Source organism: Pteropus alecto, unplaced genomic scaffold (assembly GCF_000325575.1).
Source record: "Pteropus alecto unplaced genomic scaffold, ASM32557v1 scaffold50, whole genome shotgun sequence".
NCBI lineage: Eukaryota > Metazoa > Chordata > Mammalia > Chiroptera > Pteropodidae > Pteropus > Pteropus alecto.
This window is the reverse complement of record NW_006431918.1, coordinates 3,122,295-3,141,040: the sequence shown is the minus strand read 5'-3', so window position 1 is coordinate 3,141,040 and position 18,746 is coordinate 3,122,295. Positions and strand designations below refer to the sequence as shown.

At 36.1% G+C, this 18,746-nt stretch overlaps 1 long non-coding RNA gene across 3 annotated transcripts in view; it reads left to right on the top strand.

The window, feature by feature from the left end:
- The window catches only part of LOC112475085, a 100,019-nt gene that overhangs the window by 38,193 nt on the left and 43,080 nt on the right, over positions 1-18,746 (top strand). Inside the window, exons 3-4 of one of the 3 annotated variants that reach the window (XR_003044575.1) lie at positions 13,192-13,505; positions 16,719-17,871. The exons of the other annotated variants lie outside the window; for them this stretch is intronic. This is a non-coding gene — a long non-coding RNA (uncharacterized LOC112475085). Of the gene's footprint in view, positions 1-13,191; positions 13,506-16,718; positions 17,872-18,746 lie in introns of those variants that run through there. 3 annotated transcript variants of the gene reach the window in all.

Sequence of the window (18,746 nt, the reverse complement as noted above, 5' to 3'; positions counted from 1 at the left end):
CCAGAAGGCAGAGAGGTAAGGGGGAAAAAGTAAATACATATTTAAAAAAAGAAAAAAATTAAAATGTAAAAATAAGAGACCCAAATTGCACAAACACTCATGTTCATTAACACGCAGAAAAGCTCTGTGCCTCAGAAGGTAATATCTGAGCAGATTAACAATCAATCCGTTTTCTTTTCTTTTTTTGGTCTGAGTATACAATCATCATTGAGTTTAATAAGACACAGACACTTGGATGAGCTGGATAAAAACAGAGGAAAAGTAAATCAAGGCCCTTAAGGGAAAAAAATCTAACTAGGCATCATCATCTTGGGAAAGAGGAGTTGCATATACATCAAGAAATTTGAAACTATTAGTATATTGGATCTTTTAGATATTAAGGATATTGAATGGAACCTCTAGTTATCTTTGGTTCCTTGTCTATGAAAATAGAATAAGCGTAATGTCTTTTCAATGGATGCTGACACATAAATGCAGAATTTATGGAGAAAGTTCTAAATACTTTAGAAAGGAGCTTAGAAGAATATGGTATAAGAACATTATTTTTTTCGAGTAGAATGAACTCCTTGGGCATGTTTATTTCATTAATTACAGTAGTTTATTTCATTAATTACAGTAGTGTCCACTGTATTTTTTAAAATAAATTGACTTTGTCAAGGTATAATTTGCATATTATAAAATGTGCCCATTTAAAGGACAGTCCACTGTGTTTTGATAAATGCATATATTCACACTTCCAGGGGCAGGACAGAACGTATCCACCTGCTCCAAAAGCTACTTTCTGCCCTTTTGCAGTCACCAACCCCGAGTATTGTCAGGCTTTTTAATTTTAGTTGTTGTAATGAAGATGTAGTGGTATCTTATTGTGGTTCTAATTTGTATTTTGCTGATAATAATACTGAACATCTTTCCAAGGGATTCATTGCTCTTCACATATTTTCTTTAGTGAAGTGGTAGTTATGCTTATATTGGGTTGTTTGCGTTCTTCTTATTCAGTTATGTGAGTTCTGTCTATATTCTGGATGCAAGTCTTTTATTAAAAACATATTTTGCAGATATTTTCCCCAATCTGTGGTTTGCTTTTCTATTTTACTAACGGTGTCTTTTGAAGAGTAAAAGTTTTAAATTTCTATGAAGTCTAATTTATCAATTATTTTCTTTTCTCATTTGTGTTTTTTGGGACCTATCTAAGAAATCTTTGCCTACTGCAAGGTCACAGCGATTTACTCCCATGTTTCTTCTAGATGTTTTATATTCTTTGATATTACAGGTAAGGCCTTGAACTATTTTGAGTTAATTTTTGTGTGATGTGAAGGAAGGGAGGAGGCTGATTTTTGTCCATGGACATGCATATTTAATTGTTCTGGCACTATTTATTCAAAAGAGGATTTTATCTCCCTGAAGTTAGATTGGAATGGCTGTAGAAAATCATTTGACCGCCTCCGTATGTGTGTTTCTGGACTCTGTTATGTTCCGAAGATGGACGTGTCTAGTCTTGTACCAGTGTCACTAGCTTATTATAGCTTTACAGTGTGTCCTGAAATCAGACTGTGTAAGTCCTCCAAATTTGTCCTTTTTTCCCCCCATGTTTGGCTATTCTAGGTCTTTGTCTTTTGATATTAATTTTAGAATCAGCTTGTCAAAAATGTCTCCTGAGATGATTTGAGTGGTATTATACAGAATCTGTGATTTTGTAGAAAATTGACATCTTAATTCTGAGCCTTCTCATCTAGGAAGGTGAAGTGTCTCTCCATTTGTCGTACATTCTTTAATTTCAACAATGTTTTAGAGTTTCCAGTATAGAGGTCTTGCAAGTATTTTTCAAATTTATATCTAAGTATTTTATGTTTTTGCATGCTACTGTGAATTGTTTTTAAATTTTATTTTCTGATTGTTCCTAGTATACTGAAATTAAATCAGTTTTTCATGTTGATAGTTTATTCTCCTACCTTGCTAAATATACTTATTACTTCTAAAAGTTTTCTTTTAGATTCCTTGGAATTTTCTACAGAGACTACCAGGTCACCTATGAATAAAGACAGTTTTACTTGTTTCTTTTAGTAATTATCCCTTTTACTTATTTATTTTCATCTTGTTGTACTGGCTAGGACTCTAGTACACACTGAAAGAAGTGAGAGTGAACATTCTGGATTTATTTCCAAAATTAGAGGGAAGGCATTCCATTAAGTGTGATTTTAGCTGTAAATTTTTCACTGACGTCGTTCATCAGGTTGAGGAAGTTTCCTTTAATTCTTAACTCGTTGAGAGCTTTTATCACAAAAAGGTGATTTTTTTTTGTCCAATGCTTTTTTTGTATCTATGAAGAGGATTATATGGCTTTTTCTTCTGTTATGTTATTGCAGAAAATTACACTAATTGATTTACAAATATTAAATAAATCTTATATTCCTAGAATAAAACTTACATCCTCATGATGTATTTATTATCCCTTTTCCCTATTGCTGCATTCATTTTGTTAATATTTTAGAATACATTTTTCATCTATGTGCATGAGAAATAATGGACTATAATTTTCTTGTGATGCCTTTGCTTTTGGCATCAAGATAATACAGGCCTCATAGTATGAGGTGAGTTGGGAAGTGTGTTGGGGATCCCCAAGGCCACGTTCAGGTCGGATGATTCACTAGAAGGACTCACAGGACTCAGAAAACTGTTATACTCTTGATTACAGTTTATTACAGTGAAAGGATACAGATTTAAATCGACAAAGGAAAAGTATATGGGTTGAAGTCTAGGAGAAACCAAGCTCAGGTTTTCAGGTGTCCTCTCCTAGTGGAGTTACATGATGTCCTTAAGTCTCCCAGCAATGATGTGTGACAACATGCATGTTGCTAACCAGGAAAGCTCACCTAAGCATCGGCGTGAGTCAGTCACGGAGGCGTGCAGTGACCAGAAGCTGAAAGAAGCAAGGAAGGGATTTCCTAGAGCCTCTGTAGGGGGTATGGCCTTGCTGACACCTCGATTTCAGATTTCTTGCCTCTAGAACTGTGAGATAATTAATTTCTGTTGTTTTAAGCTACCAAATTTGTAACTGTTTCAGCAGCTTCAGGAAACTTGTACATTTTATGGTCTGTAATGTCTGTGTTGGTATTGAAATTGGTAATTTATGTCTTCCACTTTTTTTCCCTTGAACATTTTGGGTAGAAGTTTATCAGTTTTCTTGAACTTTAGGTTATATTGGTTTATCACTTGCTTGTCTAATTTATATTTATTTCTTTATGCTCTTATCTTTGTTATTTTATTCCTTATGTTTAATTTGGTTTTGATTTTATCTTTTTTTCCCCTAGCTTCTTAAAAGGAAATCTTAAATCATTGAGTTTGCTCTCTCTTTTTTTCTAATATACATATTTAAATTTTTAAATTTCCCTCTAAATACTGCTTTAGAACCATCTCACAAATTTTGACGTTATATTTTTATTATCATTCAGTTAAAATATTTTCTAATTTCTCTTGTTACTATCCATTGTATTAGAAGGTTGCTGAAGGGGTGAAGATTAACCTCAGCCACAAAGCACCCACAAATTTAATCCTTATTCATCATAGTAACATCTCCAATGTTTCCTGTGGGCTTTTGGTTTTCAGTGTCTACAATAGTTGTTTTAAAAGTATTCTGTCCAGTTTTTATAGTTATATTTGAGAGGGTTTGCTCAACCATTTTGTGCTGTGAAGACAATAAAGGAAGGCCATTTATTGGATATTCTATCCATTGTATTTTAATTGCCTCTCTTCATGTCTTTTGCCCCTTTATTTCACTATAAGATCTTTGAATGTGAAGACCGTGTCATAGTCCATATTACATGATTAGCACCTGGGACAATACCTGGCACCAAGCAGGCCCTCCATAAATATTTGTTAACTAAATGAATGAAATTCTAGAAATGAGTCTCACCTGATATCTTCATAAGCATGGCAGGATCATTATGCTACGAATGCCTAGAAGGGTGTACACTTATCAGAATTATGTAAAGGAATTTCAAATATGCAAACAACATGTAAATGAGGAGTCTCTTAGAGATGACTCAATGGGAGCCATGACTCAATGGGAGGGGAAGTGGGATGTTAATACAGGGTGAGGCTGAATAGATCAGGAACCAAATATGATAAAAGCATCCAGACAGGTCATTGGGGAGCTCCTCATTAATAAATTCTAGGAAGAGTAAATGTGTGTTTATAGTGAATATAAGAATACTAACATGATTTTTGTTTCTTTGGGAATGGAAACAGAGGCTAGCAATTACTATTTAAAAAAGCAAATAAACAGTACCTCAGTATTTATGAGTGTCAAAGGGAAACTTACATATATTAAAATATTTACGCTGTCTTCGCTACTATAACACTAACGAATCTTATCATTTGTACTGGTTTTGAAATAGCAATAAAACAAGAGTAAGATGGTTTTATTTATTTACTTTTGGATATATACTAAGGATATTTTTATCCTTAGTCCAAGACTAATTTAAAAGCATTTATTTGGTATGGGACTGGTATGAAACAGAGAAAACCTAAACTTTCTATTCGTTCAGTTAGACATTAAGAGTAGACAAAAATCAATAACTATGTACTACAGCTTAGGAAAATTTAAGAAGTAAATAAATATCTAGGGAAAAGAAAGGAAAACATTCGACACAAGAAGAAGGAAGAGGAACAGGAATGCTTGTGGTGGGCAAATTTCCATTTAGAATGGGCCTGACAGATAACGCTCCTGGGAAATCAGGTTGGACGGGAACTGAAGCATCCATCCTGTCCCTCTACCCAGTGGGACCGAAGCTACTCAGTGCCATTTCTTTGTTCCTGTGGAACTGGGGCTTATGTTGCCAGATCTTCAGTTTGTTTTCAAGTGGCACCTGAAATATAGAATGTTAAATCTTCTTATTTTAAAATATTGACATCTATATCAGATTTTTATGAAACTTAGAGCAGTTCATACAAAATATATCCTTGGGGTTGAATTCTTTAAGGAAAAGAGAGAATGATAGAGAAATGCATAGGAATTTTGAGGTAAGAGGGGAAAGTGAAAGACAGCCAGATAAGGAAAAGGAGAAATGAGAAAGAGGGGAGACTGATAAACAAAAGCCTTTATCTTTTGCTCTCTCTGTCCAGTCTCCCTCTCGAACCACCTACTCAAGCCTGGACGGGATCAGCCCTTCCCAACCTCTCTGCCCCTCTGATCGGCTCTAGCTCCTGCTCCCGCCTCCCTCTCTCTCTCCATGCTCATGGCTGAGAATGCACACCAGGGCTTTTAAGTGGCCCCACCAGTTCCACAGGCAGCATCCACAAATTCTGCTGATGGTTTCGGACTTTCTGCAAAAGTCCCACACAATTCTTTTTTGATCTACCTAATTTCAGACTTGTACCTGACCTGCCATCCTTCCTCAGCTTTGAAAGATTCATTTCTCTTCTATCTTTCCCTTTTTTTTTTCTCTCCCATTGTTTCCTCCCTCTCTACTTGCTTTCCTTCCTTCTTTCCTTTAAATAATTCTCAAATAACTCTTTCAAATGGAAGCATCTGCTTCCACAGTCCCTTACCTTGTCTGGGGATGGACACACACACACATTTGGCATTTTAAATTTTGACATACATTTATCTTGGGTTTTTAGTGGAGTGTTCACAAATACTTTCCAGCTTCCCGTGGGTTATTGACTTTTAAATGCTATCATTCAATTTCCCCCTAGCTAATCTCTATAGATTTTTCAGGTTTAATTTCTAAAATTAAATAACTGGCATAGATTTTTGTTTCATTTTGCTTTCTCTCTCCCACTGGTATGCTTGATTTAATTGTTAGCATCGCAAACATTTATAGTAGAGACTGCACTGTAAGGCACTATGCAAGAGGATAGGGACCCAAAGAACAACATGGCATCACTGTTGTTCTCAAGTAGCTTATAATCAAGATGAGGAGATACGATATCACATGGAAAGAGAAACGATGATAGAAAGTCGTATGTGCTAGTTGACAGAAAAGTAATATAAATGAATACTAAGGAATTTAGTGATCGAAGTGATTATTATGGCCTGGGCTAATCAGAGAAAGGAGAGTAGAAGCAAACACTCATTGAGTGTTTATTATGTTCTAGCATTTTCCATGTGCCATTTTTCATTATTTCATTATTTCAAGAGACCGGTGAGGTTTATATTGCTACCTCTTTTTCAGAATGGTTAAACTAAGACTCATGTTGGTCAAAGTGATAGCCCCAAGAGCTAGTAAATTGCAGATTCAGGATTTGAAATGAATAATTATAGTGTTTGGAAAGTAGAGTCTAGGAGAAGTCGGAGATTCTTATGGGGTATAGCAGAGAAAAAGTTTTGATGATAAAGACCAGACTGGGCAATGCTTTGAATGCCAGCTTCTCAGCGTGTGCTTAGTGCATAGCAGAAGACCATTTTAATTTAAATATTATGTGTTACTTTAGAAAGATAGCATGTCTCCTAAAATAGTCTTGTTTTGAACAGGAATCTAGAAGACACCTTTTATATATGTTTTGCCTCGATATTACTGGTCTGTATCTATGCTACAGAAATATGGCATAAGTGTACAAAGATGTATCTAGAAGGTGTTTATGATAGCATTGCTTATGTGGTAGAGACCGGCTATATGCTCACCAAGCTTTCATTCGCTTCCTAAGTACAAACTCAACAAAATTTCTAGCCTTCTTGGTGGGCTACATGTCTAGTTATCGCCAGAAGAACATGAATAGGAGAAATAAATCACTTCCAGTTCAAGGCGGCGGAGAGCGGTGTGGTGTGTGCCTGTGCACTTTCTCTCTCTTCCTCTTGTGTGCTTGAAGAAGGAAGAAACCAATCTTTGAAGGACTGCATGTCCTACTGACCCATTGGACTGTGACCTTACGTCAGCCTTAAGCTTTAACTGGGTTAAACTGTTGAAGTTTCAGCATTTTTCGTTATAGCTCTTAGCCCATCATAATGAATAGAGTCCGATGTCTGTCTAGGGGACTGATTTAGTGAGTTGAAGAACTTCCATCATATGGACTTCTGTGTGGCCGGTTAAAAGAACTGGGTGGATGTTTGGGATGATCATGGAAACATCCTCAGGCTACTCTGTTAAGTATGAAAAGCATTTTACAAAGTAGTATATATAATATCCCACTTACAAATACCTGCCACCTCGCTCTGTGTGTGCATATGCGTGTGAACACGCGCACAGGGAAATGGTTGAAAGTTCACTGGCTTGGACAAGGGGTCCTTCACATTTTGCCCTATGTACTTGATTCTTTGACTTTTAATAAGGAAAATGTGTGTATGACTTTTATAAAGAAAAAAGAAAAAAATCTGTTAAGACATTTTTTACAGGCTCGTTGTAAGCTTCATTAAATAAAATAGTTGTAAAAATCTTAGGATAAAAAATCTGTTAAGACATTTTTTACAGGCTCGTTGTAAGCTTCAATTAATATAATAGTTGTAAAAATTCTTAGGAGAAAGTGCTAAATAGATGTGAGAGTTTTATTATGATGAACCTCTTCACACGTCTGTTGTTAAGATGTCTATTTAGGTCCCTGAAATGTAATTTTTTTGTATCATAGGAACATTTTAAAAGTTGCGGGTTGCTAGGCTATCTTAGCTGCTCAGTAAAGAATCGCTGTGACAATTCGAGATGGTTCCCGTCTCACGCTTTCTGCCTCACTCATTCTCTTATTCCATCTAGTTCTTCTAGAGATAAAATATTATTAGGGGGAGGGAGAGAGTTCTCTTTCTTTTGAGAGTAGCAGAGAACCTTTTCCCCAATTAAATAAAAAGATTCATAAATGGGGTGAAAAGGTGTCGGCACGGCACTAATTTTCAGCCATCTGCTTTGGGGGGAGAGGTAGCAGAAAAGGAGGATGTGATAAGGTCAGAAGGAGCACTAAGTATTTCTAGCTGATAAGGCGACCTGAAGGCAAACTGAGGTTGTCTCTTTGATTATCTTGAGTTAATTCAAAGGCATCGCTTTTGGCTTTGTTTGCATGGGTCTATAGTAGACCTCACGTTATGGCTAGATGTGTCCTACTCTTAAGTTGGCCTTTCTGAGGTGACATAGGGAAACAGTTGAAATGATATTGAATGCATCTGAATGTCAGAATCCCAGCGTTATGTGATCTCTGAAATTTGCATTCAGCCTACAAACCCACCAAGTCTTGCAGAATTTTGCCCTCTGAATGCACAGCTAAGGATCTGGCTAAAACTCAAGAAAACTCATGTATGGATCTGTGTTTCCTTCTCTGCACAGCTCCTTCATCTCTGGCCCCCTGTTTAGCACATTTCTACTGTCTCCCCACCTCCCTCCCCGCAAATCCAATATTTATATTCTACTTCTCTGTGAGGCAGTTTGAAAGTGTGCCTACCACAAAAGCCAGCGTGAGAGTAAAACTTACCTTACATGTTTTGTTTCTCTCTAAGATCACGGTCCCTTGCTTTATTTTATTTAATGCTTGAGCCTTTTACTTCATATATCTGTCCTGTTTATCTTTATTTCCTGCAGGAGTGTGAATCTAATACCTATTACCACGTTATGGCTGAACTTCCATAGAACAACTGGAAGTCAACCATTGTTTTTCCTTATGCCTTTCTCATGTGTGAATGTGATACAAGGAACGTATGCATCTTGTTACTAGCGTGGAGATGAATCTAAAACCTGGGAGAGGTCAAGGCCAAAAGAGATTGAGCCCAAGATGCTGGATCAAGCTAACTTTGAAGAATACCCTCTCTTTGGATTTCTAGTTATGTGAAGATATAAATGTTTTCGTTGTTAAACTTGATTTAAATTACATTATCTGTTACTTGCAGGCAAGTTGTTTTAACTGATATAAGCCCACACATATATTTTTTAAATTAAAATTTAAATCATGTTGTATGGCAAAAGAACATTAAAATTATTTTTTGAACTGACTTTTTTATGTGCTGTACATATTAAAGAAATGCTTCATTGGCTGGGGCCAAATACAATAGAGATTTTTCATAAAATTACCTTTTTTACTAATTCATCCCTCAATGCTTTTAACATTTCACAAAATATTTATTTAACACTCTGTGAAGCATTAGGGATACAATGGTGAAAAAAAAAAAAAACAAAATAATGCATGAGTTTGTGTCTCTAAGCACTTATGTTTATGTATACCTCCAGGAAAGTCTAAAAATATTGAAAGAAAATGTCAAAAGGAGTTAATATTGTAAGAAAGAAAATGTCAAAAGGGTTGTACGACTATAGATTATTCTCACGATTTTTCTCTAGTGTTTGAATTTCAAAAACACTGATACTTATAATACAATAGTGTGTATCTGGTACTGTCATAAATAACATGTTAATTTTCTCTTTATTTTTACAAGAAAACATAGTAATTATATTATTCGCATTTTACTTATGAGGAATTGAAACTTTGATTTTAACCAAGTCATCTAAGATAAAACAGTTAATAAATAGTGAAGAATATTTTCTAATTACATCTGTAATTAGATTTTCTAATTACATTTGTAATTAGAAAATAACAAGAAAGTTAATTTTCCTTAAGAAAAATAATGATGTCAAAATGTATTCAATGACATGGAAAGACGTTTATAATATGTTAAGTGACAAAAAACCAGTTATAATACAACTGTCTCAGAAAACCCTTATACTATCTATCTGTCACAGTCTGGGGAGATTTTTTGACACTGGACATATGACAAATATTTCTTCTCTTGGGGAAAATGGAAACAATGAATTATATCTCGATACCATAGAAATGTAAAAAAACATACAGTGAATGATCTGTACTTGAGCTCTGTCTCCTGGAATTATGGTTTCTACTTTTTAAAATGATTTTCTTAAGGATCAACCTCCCCCACCCTAACCCACCCCAAACTGCTTCTCGGTGCCTCAGTGGAGTCAAGGAAAACAGTTGGGATTGGATGGGACTATCATTCTTCTTTGAAGTAATTTCAGGTTGTGCCTACAAGGCTTGACTATAAGAAACCCCCCTTTTTGCCCAAATATCTGTCCTGGGAAAGGTCCAGACAGTTTGCGTATTTGAAAGAGAAAGTCTCTTCAGCAGATGGCTGAGAAGCAGTTTAGGTAAATGTGACCCAAATATCGGACCTATACCTAGCATGGCCTTGGGTACAAAACAGATGAATGAACCTGTGACTGAGCTCTGCCCCCAGTATCCTGAAACCTCTGTTCCATTGTTTTGAAAAGAAACAGTCAAGGCGGCCTTGATTTTGGCAAGAACCATACTATCTTATTTTTGCTAATCTATATTTATATTTTTTCCTGATGAATGCATATTATTTATGTAATAAGAAAATGTATTATTTTAGAATGATAGGATTGTAGTAGATATTATCTAGTTCAAACTCCTTTTTTCCTTTTCCAGGTGAGTACACTGAGGCCTACTGAGGGTAGATGTCTTTGTTGGAATTGAATAACCATACCCATTTACTAGTACTTTGCTAAAGATTTTTGCTTTTATACTCTCTAAAAACTTCTTGCTACCTGATTGGATACTTTCTTCATTTTTTTTTTTTTAATGTAGGAAGAATGTGAATAATTCCCAAGTGAGTGAGAAAACTTTAGATCCTAAAAGCATTTTCTCCTTCTTTTCTTCTCCCCACTCCCTCCCCTCCTACCTCCCTCTCCTCCTCTTCCCTTCTCTCTAAGGGGGTTTCACTGTCAGATATTTAACATGGGTATTTTGCATCACTTTCTTCTCGCCAGCTGTAATCTCTAGCCCATCCAGAGACATGCCCTGTGGCTTGGCTTTTCGTGGAGACTGCACTGAAGTACTCTTTCCGTCCTCTCTTGTGAATGAGCTCTTGCAAATGAGGGCTGCTTCTTTTAAAGGGGAATTTATCTGAGTGGTTTACAAACTCTTAAAAACTTTGCAGACGCTGGCTCCTGAAGGGCAAGTACTCTTTGTAAAAATGACATTTTACTGAGTGAGATCTTGGTTAATTTCGCTATTCCTTTTGCTTCTGATTCCTGTTGGCATCTCGATCATGATAGGTAGCACAAGTTGTCTTCTGACAGGGACCTAATTCACAACATTCACTTGTCATTGTATTCTTCAGAATTTTCTAAATTTAAGAAGTCTTTGTTTTAATATCCAATTTTTCATCTTTTCTAGGTGTATTACTTAGGATTTCTTTTGATTACTAGAAACAAAAAACCTGTCCAAGAGTTGCTTAAACTATGGGTGTGTTTTGGTCATATAAAAAGAAATCCAGAGGCAGTTGTCTGTGTAAGTTCAGTTACTCAGGGTTGTCATCGAATACTGAGTCTCCTTACATTTTCACTTCACAAATGTTAATTGGTTGGCTTTTTTCTCATGCTTGTCAGAAAACCACTGAATTAATTCTGTTCAAAACTGAGTGATGTTTTTGTATTGTGTATTCACTCCTCCTTTAAGAAAACAATGAACGACCAGTAAAATGGTACACAGATTTCAGAGGAGGCTGTTTTAAAAAGATGGGTGACGGACTGTAGAGATTGGTGAGACTTCTCTTCTCCATTCATTCTTTTGCTTTCAGTTTCCATCTAAGCCCAACCTTTGGGCCTTGGCTCCCTATCTGAAGATAGGATGCTAACTAACCTCTGGAGTACTGATGTCCATTGAAAGGTTAGGAACAGAAGTCTGGATCCAAATCAAGCCACTAAATGGGGGCATTTTGGGCACAGCCTGGCTAGTCATGATAGTCAATATGTCTTACAAAATCTTATAATATAGATGTTATCTGGAGCCCCTCTACCCTTTAGAGATCTGACTGAGCAAGTCCTGAACCCACAGTTTTATAGCTTGGGAGAATTCTCACCTGATTTCTGTGAATTCCTGTGATTTTTTTTTTTTTATGTTTAGGTGTACGTGGTTTTTTAAAAGGTGTAGAATGAGATGATTTAATATACGTATACATTGTGAAATTATTACCAAGTCAACTAACACATACATCACCTCACATAGTTACCATTTTTATGATAATGAAAACCCTTAAAATCTGCTTTCTTAGACAATTTCGAAAGTATATAATACAGTATTACTAACTGTAGTCACGATGCTGTGCATTTGATCTCCAGAACTGACTCATCTTACAACTGAAAGTTTGTGCTCTTTGATCAGCATTCTTTAGGTCTCTCCCTGCTTTGCTGCTTTGCTTTTGAGTTTATGGTTGCTACTCTTTAAAAAAAAAACAAAAACATAAAATTCAAAGATGAAGCCAAATGTTTTTCCCGGCTCTTCAGACAACTCCAATTCAATGTCCTATGAGTTTAATATCTTTGCCAAAGGTTTAAGGGACCATAGAGCCAAGGAGACAGCCTTCCGTCACCTTGCTAGCCTCATGCTTAATACTCTGGCCTTCTGCAAGTCCTCACCTCAGTGGAGTTTTAGTTCAGTCCCCGAATACAGCTGCCCCTGAGGGTCACAGCCTTATCAGTCCAGGTTTTTCCCAGCTCCCCCTAAATTTGAGGGAATAAAGCGTTCTGTAAATGGGTAAATCCCTCTTATCAATCATAGAGCTTTCAGTTGACTTTGACAGAAGCCAAACTCAAGGTTATTAGGGGAACATGGGAATTTATTGACTTATAACAGTGAGTAGCCTAGATGTAACACTGACTTAGTTGGAGTTAGATCCAGGAGCTCTCATGGCCTTTCAAGACTAGGTTTCTCTCTAATTTATTTTCAGTTATTATTATTAATATTATTATTATTATTGGCTAGGTTTCTCTCTGATTTGTTTTCAGTTATTATTATTATTATTAGTAGTAGTAGTAGTAGCATTTTCAAAGCATTAATGTATGACAGTTGGGACTTTTACAAAGTTGGCCTTTGCCACAGATTATTTTCTGACCAACTGTGTGACCTGGAGCAAGTCACTTAACCTGTTAAGTGTTAAGTCTATTAGGTGGGAATAGTATTACTTGCCCCAGAAGATTTTTATAAGATTAAATGAGTTGATTTGTATCTTGCTATTTTTTTTTTATTGTGGTAAAATGTACATAACATAAAATTTACCATTTTAACCATTTTTAATTGTGTAATTCAGTGACATTAAGTACATTCACCCATGTTATACAACCATCACCATTATCAATTTCCAGAACTTTTTAATCACCCCAAACAAAACTCTGTGCCCATTAAACAATAACACCTCCCCGACCCTTCCCTCAGCCCTCAGTGACCTCTATTCCACTTTCTTTCTCTACATAGGTTCTGTTTTTATCGTGCTCTGCTTCCTTGCTACGGTGCCAGGCTTACGTCCTTTAAGTTCAGTGACCTCAGCAGAAAGAGTTTCTTCTACATTGCAGTCATTTTCACAAAAGTCCCAGCTTTGATTTCAGCTGGATCAGCCTGGGTTACATTCCCATCGATAAACCAACCTTTGTGGCCGCTGGGTTGGTTAAACCAGTGATGTGCACATTCTTGGATCTTGGTGATGGAGCCATTCCGACTTTTTCATTTAACCATATGAGCTGAAGATGGCGGACTGTGGTCTCCAAGGAAGAATCAGAAAGCTGCTGGAGGTGAGCTGGGGTGGAGGTAGCAGAACAATCGCTGCTGAGCAAAGATCTCAAAGCCCTGTCTCATGTCCACGTAGATCAAGTCGCCTTTGACCTATGATTATCCAAAAAAAAAAAAAAAAGGTACTTTGTGTTTGTTTTTCTCCTAATGGTGACTTGAGCTAATAAAAATAATAATTTGTCACATACAAATAGAAATACAACCTTAATTTTGATCGTTGTTGGGAAGAGGATACTATAAAAGTTCGCTATTTGAAATTTTTAGAAGAAATAAAATTTTCTTTATTAAATTTATAATTCTATTTTATGGAAGAGAAAAGGAAGAATTAGGAAATAAAGGAGAAGAGGGAGAAGTACATAAAAGGAAGCAGCTATAGAGATTAGCAAAGTTCTTTTGTTAGGGAGAAGGAGTGCAGATAGGTAGAAGTAAACTATTCTTATCTTGAACTTCTGAGTTAGGTATTTTAGCTATTTTTTTCCCTGAAATCTTTCTATTAGGATCAACATTTAAGTTGCTATTTCCCCTTTTCTGAGTCCATGGCAGACTCCGTTAGTCTATTTTGCCACACTGTTCCTCTGAGTCTGCATGTGGCCTTAGAACATCCTTCAGAAGTGACTCAAGGCAGCCACCATTACATAATTAGAGTTCACACGCAGAATGAAACCTTTTTGCTAACCTGGTCTTAGAAGCTAATTCTGACTGAGTCGTACAGGACTGTGGCCTGGGCTACTCTGGCAGAACCCGGTGCGGCAGAATTACTTTGAGAATGGAATAAAGTAGACCTGAAGTTGGATACAGCCCATGAACTGGTGAATCTTTATTTATGAAATATGATTGTGACACGTATCCTGAGCCACTGTGGGGCAGCTGGAGTATGCCATTCCGGGATCCTGTTAGGAGCCCAGGGGATAGCCAGCAGTTCTTGACCTTTCTTTCCCATTACAACTGAATAGCATTCAACTGCCTGATTCTGTAAACTGCACAGTGGTTATTGGTATTTCCTGAGCTAAGTGAGCTCTGTTAAAATCGATTAATTTGAAATCAGAGGAAAGAGGATGTTACCGAGTTTGTATTTTATTTTGTAAAGAGATTGATTAAATTTTGTAGAAGTTTCCATTTGGAATTACAAAAGCAGCCATAAAAGTAGGAGGCTAAATTTTTTTAAATCAATATTTATTTAGCTGGAGAACAGCTAAAAGAGATAACCAAAAGAAGCCAGAATCACTTAAAAGATAGAAAGAATGAAACTGCAAAATTACTAGAAGTACATAATGAGTCTTTCTTTTATTTTCTTTCTAGTCTTCTGTATTAATTTCTGGCAAATTACACTTCAAGATTTACACTTTGGGTCATGAATGCTCTTTCTTCTAAATTATACTTGTTAAATAATATATCAAAGATATTAATCTGATTCTTCACTTACATAAAAATCCACTTACTTTAGAGAAATTATCGTAGAAAACAGAACATGGCACTGTTCTCTTAAAGGTGTGTGACAAGTCATCGATAGTATAAGAAAATTATGTCGAATTTTGCTGGATATCTCTAAGGATATTTTTTAAAAGCCAAAAAATTATTTTCTTTAAATGCTCAATGGTTTTTTATTTCTCAGTTGAATTTGGGAATTGGAGATTAAAATATCAAGTAGCTTTCAAGATTATAGTCTCTGTCATTTTCAGTGATGAAAATACTAGGTAAATGACAAAACACAAAAATAGCTAAATGTTTATACCAGTGGTCAAAGAACAAGCTTACAGTAAATAATGAGGCTGGAAGGAGAAGCATCTCCCTGCCTCCTACTTTTTATGTCCTTGACTGAGTGTGTGTAAAGTAACTCCTATTCGGAAATCAAAAACAATTTAGAAAATTGGACTTTATAATTTTTTCTATGTTGGGTATGTACTTGATTCTTTTTTTTTCTTTAGATGGGTTCTTTGAGAATCATACTATTGTCTGTGTGATGTCACAGAAAGTTCTGACAGCCAGAGTCTGGACAACTGAGCCCATTCTTACGTTGTGCCTTTAGCTGGGGCTAATCCATCCACGCACCATGTGTTAATAGACAACAAAAGTCCTGGAACTTTGCTCCTTTTCGATATCCTGCTCTGTTCTGTGTTTATCTGATTCCTGAAATTTTGGCTTCATGTCCTGTTCGTTTTCTTGCACTTAACCTTGGACACAATATATAATTTGCTTCTTTGTGTGACTCAGTACTGTGCTTAGGGTATTTTTTTCCTTCTTTTTAGTTGTTACTATTTAAGAAAAAAATGTGCCTTAGGGTCCCTTTACTTCCAATTGTATGATTGCCCAAGGCCAGAAGATCCAACTGAGTAACCTGTGAGTTTAGCCTGATAAAGGCTAAACTCAGATGGGCCTGAGTAAACCCTAGCAAGGTGTAAGCAAAGAGATTGCTTTTCCAGGTTCTGAGGGTTCATCACCTTCATTCCCTAAGCACAGACTTGATGAGAAAGATGAATGGGGCTCTCCCCTGAGGACAGGAGTTTCTAAATAATCACTCAAATGTACGTTCCAGATGCCATTGTCAGATATATAACCAATATCTCCATTTGTGTAACTCCCTTGGAATATGAGATCATACAAATATCATTGCAATTTGGGAGCAGCTTGCTTGGAAAAAACAGAAGTTAGAGTGATCTGCAACATCAGCTAAGATTAGAGAGTAAGTTAGGCCAGAATGAGACTAAAATGTTTATAAAGGGTTGGTGGTAAATGCGCAGGACAAGGAAGAACCAGAGATTTTGAGCCAAAGCTCAGGAACGGAGAACACTTGGGCACAGGCATCGAATGGCGTGTCATATTCCAGAAGCCTAGGCTAGCAACATGGAATGTAGTTTATGGAGCTGAGAATAATTATCCAAGAGGCAAGATCATGGGGCGAAATTGAAATAATAGGCACTTTGTCCAGCTGAGTTTTAAATGCGGAGAGGAGAAATTCAAATAAGACATAACACGACAACTATTTGGGAAATGAGGTGGGAGTGAGGGGTTTAATATGCTGCGTGGGTCTTGGATATTTCTGTAGAATATTGGAGGCCACCTGAATATGAGTTTATACATCAAAATGTTATATCAACAAAGAGAGCAAATTACCTGTAATCTGTGCTTTCTGTGTAATTACAGAGAGAGTTATACAGATCTTAAATACTTGTGTGTAAGTAGATAAACATCTAAAAACACTTCATCTTTCTTTGTAGCTCACGTCTATGGAGAAAGTTTGGTGGAGACAGCGGAGGTCATGAAGAAAAGTAGATAGGATTCAGGGGCTTGATGGGAGATGAAACATACAGTTATCCTCAGAAAAGTGAAGTCCCACATTGAACAGAAAAAGACCAAAAACAGGTTTGCAATCTGGTATGTAAGAGCATTTGATTCTGGGAAATTGAAAGACAAAAGCTTAAGTATGCTGGATGTGAGATAATAGTTTTTGGAAGATACCACCTCTAGGGTAGGAGAGAAAAGACAAAACTCAGGGGAGTCCCCTCTTGGAGACAAGATGGTCAAGGGAAAGCAGGAAAAAAGAGTTGTTGGAAAGTAAAGATCTTAAAGAAACCAAAAGGAATCACAAAGTTACAAGACATAGCAACTTTTCGTCCTTACTCGCAAAGGGCCTTTTATTAAAGAAATTGAACATCACTATACCATCAGAAGTGAGCACTCATGAACAAAAAACCTAGTTTGTCAACCCAAACTATCTTTTCTGTCTGTTCATACCATTATTGTTGACCAAAGGGAAAAGTTATTATGAAATAAATAGGAAATGACAGGCGGCGTTCAAAAAAGCTGTTATAATAAGAAAGGAGAAAATGAAAACAAAATAGTTTAGCTGATGAAAACCTCTTCTGCCAAATAACCAAAGCAGAAGAAAACTGTCTCTCAAAATTATTGAATATCCTTAAATAAGTATTTTCAAATATTAAAAAATTCTCAAATTAGAAATTTCAGAAATCAAATGGGCAAAAACAAGAGCAAAACCTCCAGGAAACAGGAAGATGGGAAACGCGTTTACTCAACACAGGAAAGACATTGAAGAAAAAGAAAATAATCATCTTAGAAATGAAGTCTAAACAAGGAACTCGGGGGTGAATCGATTCGGCTGAAAATTAAGCCAAGGCGAATGAGAAAAGGCACATAAACGGTCACGAGAACAAATACAAAATAAAAAAATAGAAGAAGAATCATGAAAAAAAAAGATAGAAGATAGGCACAGAAGATCCAATGTACATAGTTTTTAAAATGCAGGAATCCAGAGAACATGGACTCACACAAATATTTGCTGAGGAATCTTCTAAAGCAGGAGTTGGAAATTCTTTTCCGTAAAGGGCCAGAAAATAAAATTCGTGGGTTTTATGGGCCACATACAGTCTTCGTCTCCTTTTCTTTCTCCTCCTGCTCATCTTCTTTTTCTTTTCTTTCTTAATGTAAATGTATGTGTGTATGTGTGTGTGCATGTGTGTGCACATGTGTGTGTGTGTATTATTTTTTTAAACCTTAAAAATGTAAAAACTATTCAAGGAGCTAATGAGAGATCTTCAGTAGAAATATTTTCTTTTTTTCCCCATTTCCTGTCCTTAAATCTCTTGGCGAAATTAGTCCAGGCTGTATAATTTCTGATAATTGGAAAAAAAGACATTGCAGTGCATGTCTTTATTCATTAGAATTAGCTTTTTTCTTTTTAAACATTTTGGAGTATATCCAAGATCTCTTTTCTTTCTTTCTTTCACTAAGGGATCTTAACCAATTGTTCTACATTAGCGCACATTTGAACACTTATTTTGTGTTGTATAGGAGAATGCCTCTTTTCCAATGAACACAAAGTTCTATGGAAGCAGAAATGGAACATAATGATAATTAACCTCAAACATCGTTCCAATGCCAAACAATTGATAATTGTAAAATTTGGCTATCAGTCCTGTGCTCCACAAATCTGAGTCACTTTTTCTATCAATGTCTCGATTTCGGAGATGATAGTATTTCTATCTTCCTTACAGGCTGTCATTAAAGTTAATAAATAATGCCAATATAATTTTCGATGAAACTTAGAAGCTATCACGCTATAGAAATCAAGGTGTTATTTATTATAAAGTTGATTATTGTTTATCTTCATACTTAAATTATGAGGTGATAGTAATATATAATATAATATATATTTTTTAATGCCTATAGCACCTGGTCTTTCTAGGTAGTCTCCCATCCAAGTACTAACCAGGTCTGACCCTGCTTAG